The sequence below is a fragment of the Myotis yumanensis genome, unplaced genomic scaffold, assembly GCF_028538775.1.
Source record: "Myotis yumanensis isolate MYYU_CA2020_CCGP unplaced genomic scaffold, mMyoYum1.0.hap1 SCAF_19, whole genome shotgun sequence".
In the NCBI taxonomy this organism is placed as follows: Eukaryota; Metazoa; Chordata; class Mammalia; order Chiroptera; family Vespertilionidae; genus Myotis; species Myotis yumanensis.
The window spans coordinates 17,872,330-17,880,830 of NW_027223770.1; the positions used below are offsets into that span (position 1 = coordinate 17,872,330).

Here is an 8,501-nt window from a genome sequence, read left to right on the forward strand (position 1 = left end):
GCTACGTAATTTAGTTTTAAATCTAGGGCTACTGTTTTATAGTTATGTCATTTCAATAGGTTCAACACACTTGAGAAAACTTACATGTCACATAAACAAGTGTCCTAAACATCTATTGGCCATAGGTCCTTAGACTAATCAAATTGTGAAATACATAAAACCCAGATTAAGTTCAATTCATCAACTTCCAAGAGAAAAAGAATGAAAGAGATGAATAAAAGGTAAGAGACTGAACTCTTATTAATATCACACCATTGCCTGAGATTGGGAAATACAAATACCTTGCTCCTAGCCTTAGCTCCCACCACTCTCACATAATTCACTAAGCTTCTGTCTCCTTTTTCTCATTCATAATATAGTTACTACACTGTTCTGTCAATGACGCGCATTAAGGAAATTTAACAAAAACAGGTGCCTTAGAAAGGACACTTAAAAAGTTAGTCAAACACAAAGCAATGGTTATAGCTATCCCACCATCAGGAGGACAGCATGAGGTAGCCTGTCATCGTGGTTTGCAGCAAGATTGAAAATAACCCCCAATAGATGGGCCTCAAAATCTTCAAGCAATGCTAAGAAAATGGAAGCATTTGCATACAAAACTAAGAATTTTGAAGAAAAGACTTCAGAAATCACTTTGAATGTCTTAAGTTAATTGTATTCACTCTTTTATTCCTCCAGACATTTTAGAATCCAGTAAAAGTCATTCTATATGAGGGGGGCTAAAAAATATATCCATTGCTTTAAGGAATTTATGTTTAGGAAGCAAGAAATAAGCACAAATCATTGCTACAGGACACAAATTAAGCACTCAATGAATGTCATTATTACAACCAAACGCTACAAAATTACTGTAGGACATTCGCAGACAAAAGGAATCACTTTCAAATAAAATGCTCAACAGAGCCTCTGGCAGGAATGTGTGCTTTCAATTTGCTCTCGTTCAGGGGTTGGCAAACCAGAGCCCACGGGCAGGGCAGCAGGACATCTGCTTTTGTAGGGCCTGTGAGCTAAGAATGGTTTATACTTTTCAAAATAGTTGAAAAGACTCAAAAGAAGAATATTTCATGACACATGAAAGATATGTGACTTCAAGTTTGGGGGTCCATAAAGTTCAACTGGAACACACACATGCTTTCGCACTATAGGGAGGGAGGGCAGTAATTGCAACAGGGACCATACCACCCACAAAGCCACAAATATTTAGTCACTGGTTTTTAAAAAAAAAAAAAAAAAAGTTTACCAACCACTGCTCTAGAAGAATGGGTGGGATTTCAGTGGGCAGAACTGGGGTGGGAGAAAGGAGTGGGCAGAGACAAACAAACATCCCAATCAAGAAATGAAGGAGTGAAAACATGAAGGGAAACCCCTGAATGTTGTAGGGACAATGGGAAGACCAATTTGGCTGAAGCAGAGGGTCCAAAAATCAGTAGACATTACTGAGCCCCATTACTCTGTGCTTTGTTGTTGAGCCATGTATATATTGAGGCATGTGAACACAAGCCCTCTCCCGCCTCGTCTATGAGACTAGTGCTATTATCATCCCCATTAATAAAGAAACTAGTCGCCCTAGCCTGTTTGGTTCAGTGGATAGAGCGTCGGCCTGGGAACTGAAGGGTCCCAGGTTCGATTCCGGCCAAGGGCACATAGCTGGGTGGAGGGCTCGATCCCCAGTAGGGGGCGTGCAGGAGGCAGCAGATCAATGATTCTCTCTCATCATTGATGTTAGTCTCTCTCTCTCTCTCTCTCTCTCTCCCTCTCTGAAATCAATAAAGAAATATATTTTTTTAAAATAAAGAAACTAGGCCCTAACCGGTTTGGCTCAGCAGATAGAGCGTCGGCCTGCAGACTCAAGGGTCCCAGGTTCGATTCCGGTCAAGGGCATGTACCTTGGTTGTAGGCACATCCCCAGTGGGGAGTGTGCAGGAGGCACCTGATCGATGTTTCTAACTCTCTATCCCTCTCCCTTCCTCTCTGTAAAAATCAACAAAATATATTTAAAAAAAAAAAATAAAGAAACTAGTTAATGATTTATTAAAGAAACAAAGGCTTAAAAAAAAAAAAGAAAAGAAACTTAGGCTCACAGAAGTTAAGTAATGGGCCCAAGGTCACAGCCAGTCAATTGAGCTGAGCTATGAATCAGCCTAGGTTCCTTTGCCTCTAGAGCCCATGCTGTTAAGTGCTACACAGCATCAAACCTCCATAGATAGTAAAGGGAATACATCTACAAGGTCAAGCAGGGCAAAACGTTCAATGTTTTCAAATATGGGTGTGAAACAACATGATTTTTACCTGTAGGCCATGATTCTTTGTGTTTAAAAGGACAGTTGTCCCACAAGTTGGTCCAAAGAGTTTCACACTTAGAATGAAACTATTATGGTTTGTTTGTTTTTAATCCTCACGAGAGGATATGCTTAGAGAGAGGAGAAGGGAGGGATGAAGGGAGAGAGAAACATTGATGTAAGAGAGAAACAAGGATCGGTTGTCTTTTGTAGATGCTATAACTGGGGAAGCTACCTGACACCCAGGCATGTGCCCTGACTGGGAATCAAACCGGCCACCTTCAGGTGCACATGACAATGCTCAGCCAACTGAGCCACTCTGGCTGGGCTTACGGTCTTTTCTTAAATCACAGGAGAAAAAAATTATGAGCTTGATTTTCTCAATTTTAAGTTTCTCCCAGAGATCTTTCTTAAATCTTGGAAAAATGGTACATTATAAAAAATCAATGGGTAAGTGACAGACCAAGTTTGGGAATTTTTAGTTGCTTATGCTTAACTCAACTTTTTAAAATATATTTTTATTGATTTCAGAGAGGAAGGGAGAGGGAGAGAGAGATAGAAACACCAATGATGAGAATCATTGATCAGCTGCTTCCTGCACACCCTCTACTGGGGATCGAGCCTGCAACCGGGCATGTGCCCTTGACCGGATTCGAACCTGGGACCCTCCAGTCCACAGGCCGATGCTCTATCCCCTGAGCCAAATCGGCAAGGGCAGCTCAACTTTTTGGTTAAAGAATTATGTGCTCAACAGCTGTCATTTTATTATTTTAAGTTCAAAGGATTAATTGAATATGTTAATTCCATAACTGTTAACTCAATTTTCTGGTCGTCTTAAGATCAAGGTGTTCTGCAAAATAATAATGCTTCTTTGAGAGCTGACAGCACTAAGATGATCAAATACATCGACATATTAGCAGTATCTATTAGTAGAAACTAAAGAAACAAAAAGATAAATGCAAAAACAAATATAAAAACAAAAAGATAAAAAAATTGTATAACAGCATTGCTAATTGGGAACTCCCACCCCTACCAGACTAAGTCTCAGGCTACAGTTCATGAGAATCACACATGCCATCCACATGTAACTTTATTTTTATTTTTTTAATTAACCTTGGAGCACGGAGGACGATGCCTTGAGAGAGAGAAACATCCATGGGAGAGTGAAACATCACCAGGGATCGAGCCTCAAACCCAGACATGTGCCCTGACCAGGAATCCAACCAGCAATCTTTCGGAGGGCAGGACAACGCCCAGCCAGCCAACTGAGCCACACCAGCCACGGGTAATTTTAAATGTTCTGGTAGCCACATTTTCTTAACATAAAAAACAGGCTAACATAATTGTAATAATACATTTTATTTAACTTAATATCTGCAACATATTTCAACATGTAATCAGTATTTTAGAAACAGAAGTATTTGGGGGGTTTTCATACTAAGTCTCAAATCTGGCATGTATTTCACATTTGCAGCACTAGCCATGTTTCAAGTGCCCCACAGACCACGTGGGACAGCACAGATCTCAGGGATCACAGCAGGAAAGAGGCTGTGGCCTGCAACCTGCCACTAGAAGTGAAGGACCTGGGTAAAGAAAGGGGGCATTTAGCCCCAATAATTCTAATGTTAAAACAAGACTTCAACTAAGAAATGAATTTTTAAAAAATATTTTAGCAGTTGTTTTCACCACATTTTAACTAGTCTTGCTGTAGTTGTGACGACTTGGGATTATCCATAACCTCCCTCCTCCTCCCTTTCCATTTCTGCGCTCCCTAATTCTCTAGACTATTTCAAAATTATAAATAAAACAAAACATACTTCCAGGTGTTTTCCACAACCTGAACAAGCTTAAAAATCTGCACAGGTACAGGCAATGGAAGGCACGGAAGGACTGGCAAGAGGGAATGGAAACAATGTTTGAGTCAAGTATCAATGTCACAGGGGGAGCTGCAGGAGGTAGCTGGAAAGGCGCCAGTTCAGAGTGTTCCACAGAAGTCTTGAACCAGAGTTCTCACACTGATACTAGAAGGACAAAGGCCAGACGCCCTGGCCCTGTGGTAGTGACTCAACTTTAGAAGTGATTCAACTACATCTCATAAATGCCAGAGGAGGGAGAGGAAGGCTGCCACAGAGAATGACCAAAATAGTCAAGTCAGAAGGGAGCTCCCCTCTTGCCTTCCCGCCAGCAGAAGCGGAGCAGAACCATTCTGCAAAGATTTGGTTGTGGCGAGCATTTGCTTTCTCTTAACTCATTGACTCGACACCAGACCAAATTCTCATTTATTATCAGAGTACCTATGATAAATTTCAACAGTAGCCGATAAATTCTGCTCGTGAAAAAAAAAAAAAATACAGATTTCTGGTATGTCTACACATTTTGGAAAGGAAGTGTGGTGGGGGTGGGGAAAGACTGTACTTTAGTGGTGAACAGGTCAAAGTACATCAGCCTTCTATTTTAACGCAAACGATGACTAAACAGTTCAAACATTACAGTGACAGCATGTTTAAAGGTTTACTATTTTTACCGGATGACATTATGTATTTACCAATGCTGACCATGTAAAATTAAGGAAATCAAAATTATAGCTGAATATTTCTCAACTCTTTAAACAATTCTGCTTGTTACTCAGAAACCTCTCCCACTAGGTTATGCGTTTGAAAGGTAAAATGATTCAGATATTACAATTATTTTAAAGAATGAAAAAGCATCCAGAGCTTTTGAAGACATGGACTTGGCCGTTTCTAGAATACAGACTCAATTACGTTCACCGGGTGAAGAAAGGGTCTTGGTCCAAGTTTTTAAAATGTGAATCTACTGCTAACTTCTGCACTTTACCATGGTTCACTTTATGCCCGTTTCGCCTCAATTTATTAAAAGAGTAAACCTACAAGTTCCTTTCTAAACATACCAGATTGAATCAACACTGCTTTCAAGTCGGCTTTGCTCCAACCAATCCGTTTTGGGGTTTTTCGTTTGTTTCTCGATTCTACAGCAACACGTATGGTTGGTTCATCAACATAGACGCTCCTGGGGCGCTGGGGGTGGGAGTGGGGGTGGTGGGAGAGTGCTAACAACATAGAGTAGACCTTCCTACTGAAAGCAACAGAGGAACGGGTCAGAAAAAGAGGCCACGAACCAGTCCCGAGTGATGTTGCGTTTAATGAAGGGTAAGTTACAGTTTAGACAACTTCTGGGTGCGATGCGCCCGGCAAGATTTGAACAGGCGCATGAAGACACGGGGCTGAGCTGGGTGGGACGCAGCGCGCGTTTCGTCCTCGATGACAGCACCCCCGCCAGCCCTGCGGGTGCTTGGCCGTACGCAAAGGTTGAAAACGCAAAGCCAACAAACCCGCCGAGCCGGGCTGAACGCGCACGCACCCCAAACTCTTCAGCGCTGCGTTCCCTTTCCTTAGGAGACGGGGGGTTCCTAACATCTGGCCACGGGCTAACCAAGGCTTCGGGAAAGCGGAGGATGGGCTGGAAGCCGAAACACCAACCATCCACCGGCTCCCCAGCGGCCTTCCACGCCCGCCTCTGCGCTCTGCATGCAGCACAGGTGGACCTCGGCCTCCAACCAGCGCGCCCCCGGCCACTCATTCCGGAGACGAGCCCCAGCGCGCCATCCCCGCGCGCCTCCAGGAAACGGGGCCTCCCGGGTCCCAGGGACGCCCACTCGTAAAAAGGAACGGGGGTCCGGCCATCCATGGCAGGTGGCGGCGCGGCCTCCGGGGACAAAGCAGGGCGCCCCACGGCGCAGGCCCGCTGCCCACCCGGCCCCTAGGACCCGGCCGCGCCGCCACCCCCGCACGCCCCCCCCACCCGGCCCCGATCGCCGGGGACGCCCCGCAGCCACCCGTGCGCCCGCCCAACCGCCGCCCAGGAGCGCGCCGGGCGCCCAACCGCCGTCCCGGCCCAACCAACGCGGGCAGGGGAGAGAGGTGCGCGCGGCCGGCGGAGCGTGCGAGCCATCGGGGGTCGCGGGGAGGAGGTGCGCGCGGGGAAGACGGGGGCGCAGCGGCGCCGAGGCGGTCGCGGGACGCAGCGCCGGGAGGGACGCCTGCAGGGGGGTCTGCCCCGTTCCCCTAAGAAGGTGCCGATGGTTTGACCCCCCCACCCCGAGTGAGGTGCCGCGTCCCAGCCCCGGCTGGACTGTACCATCGGGCGGTGCCGCCGGGATTTCTCCCCCCCACCACCACCATCCATTCCCCCCCCACCCGGGTCCGCGGTCGGTTGGCCCCGGCCGGGCTCTGAGACGCGGAAAGCGCTTGGCGCCATTTTGGGTGGGACTAAGCAAAGACGAAACACCCTCCCAGTCGATGGGGTACTCTGGACGCCGGCTTATCCGGTTCCCTTAATCCTTTGGGTACTTACACGATGTTGGGTGAGGGGAGCTGGAAGATCAGCGGGTCCCCGATCCTCTCTCCCTAGGGGTGATGGAAATCAATCCCCCCCCGCCACCTCCAGGTGGTTCTTCCCGCCGCAGAGTGGGAGCAGCATAAAAGGCGGGGCCTCATTACCATAATCTGCCTGGCAACCTGATCTCGGCGTTATGTGATTGGCTGAACTCTATAAACTCCATGCCCAGCCTAGATACCAGTAACGCTGGGACGAACTGACAGGCCCAGATTTAAGACTCATGACGAAGATATCCGAGCGGCTTTTTCACTCGGCGGAGAAGGCAAAAGGAGATCCACACAATGGCCCAATGACGGAAGGCCTCTTTATTTCGTGCTCTGCTGTTCTTTGAAAATCCAATCAAAGAGCGGGTCTCAGGCAGGGCTCGCCTGCGTTCGCACTCTAAGCCAATCAGAAAAGCCGACTCTTCGGATGCAGAGTCGGCCAGGCTCTCGGGGTCCCGCGGGCTCCGGGGCGGGGAAACCACCAGCCTCCGAGCTCCAGGTGGAGGGGATGCGCTGCCTGCAGGTGGGGGTTCCAGGCCCCCGACGCCCGAGAGGCCACGTGTCCTGCAGCGGCGTTCCAGGCCAGCGCGCAGCTGAACCGGTGCTCCGCGCGGAAAGCCGCGCCCCGGCCTCGGGCTCTAGGGTCGCGGGGTTGTGCCCGGGCCCGAGGGCTTCCTTCCACCTCTGACCCGCCCCCTCTGAGGTCCCTGCCCAGCCCTGGAGCGCTTCACTGCATCTATCCTTTCTCCTGACCATTCAGATAAAGGCAATGGTTTTTCGGAAATGTGGAGTATTATTATTCAGTGCTGGTTAACCAGTAGTTTAACCCCTTTCTTAACCAAGGGCCCCCATACGCTACCATCCCTTAAAATTGCCTTCTCCAAGGGTAATCGAGTGCATGGAAATAAGCTCAAGCTTTGGAGCAAGAAACGCAGCTCTCGTTCTACCCGTGATATGAATGGATGGCGACTGGATCTCCAAGAGACCTGAAGACGTTGCACCCTCAGGGAGCAGGTTTCCCATCCACGACATCTACCTGGCTACACTATTTTGAAGATTAAATAAGATTTACAGCCCGGCCGTGTGGCTCAGTGGTTGAGCTTCAACCTATGAACCAGAAGGTTCTGGTTCGATTCCCGTCAGGGCACATGCCCAGGTTGTGGTCTCCAATACCCGTGTGGGGCGTGTAGGAGACAGTCCATCAGTGATTCGCATCATTGATGTTTCTGTCTCTCCTTATACCTTCCTCTCTGAAATCAATTTTCTTTTAAATTGTTTTTTAAAGGCCGAAAAAAAGGATAAATCCACAGACCAAAAAAAGTGCAAAGAGGGGCAAAGAGAAAACAGATCCAAGTGGCTGACCAGGAACCTAAAGATCTGCCAGCAGAAAATGGGGAAACTAAAAACATAAGAGGGAGGTAATTCCACCTCGTCCCATTTTTTTAAAGTGTAAATGCTTTTTTATATTGATGTTTTTAATTGATGCAAATCAGATGGGAAAAAATTAGATGGATTTTTTTCAGCACATATGGCACTATAGAAGAGGAAACACAGTGATATTGTTACCAAGGATGCATAATTTTAAAGACTGAGAGGAAATAAACACCACTGGTTAGAGAAATAACTCTGTCAGGACCACATTTCTTTGGTTATAAAAAGTAGGAGACCAGTAAGAAATGGAGGAAACTCTATTGAACTCTAAATGCCTACCACAATACCTCATGTTTAGATTTTAAGTTGCTTGAGCTTTTTGCTCCTGCAACAGGTATTGCATAGATTTAAATTTAACAAGAGACAGGTACTGCATAGATTTAAATTTTAG

The 8,501-nt window shown here is 46.9% G+C and overlaps 1 protein-coding gene across 1 annotated transcript in view; it reads right to left on the reverse strand.

The window, feature by feature from the left end:
• Window positions 1–6,781, reverse strand: part of PRDM10 (PR/SET domain 10) — a 79,800-nt gene extending 73,019 nt beyond the window's left edge. The window contains exon 1 of the mRNA XM_070399382.1: window positions 6,651–6,781. The gene's annotated coding sequence lies outside the window, so the exon portion shown is untranslated. The remainder of the gene's footprint in view (window positions 1–6,650) is intronic.
• Window positions 6,782–8,501: the final 1,720 nt, after the last annotated feature.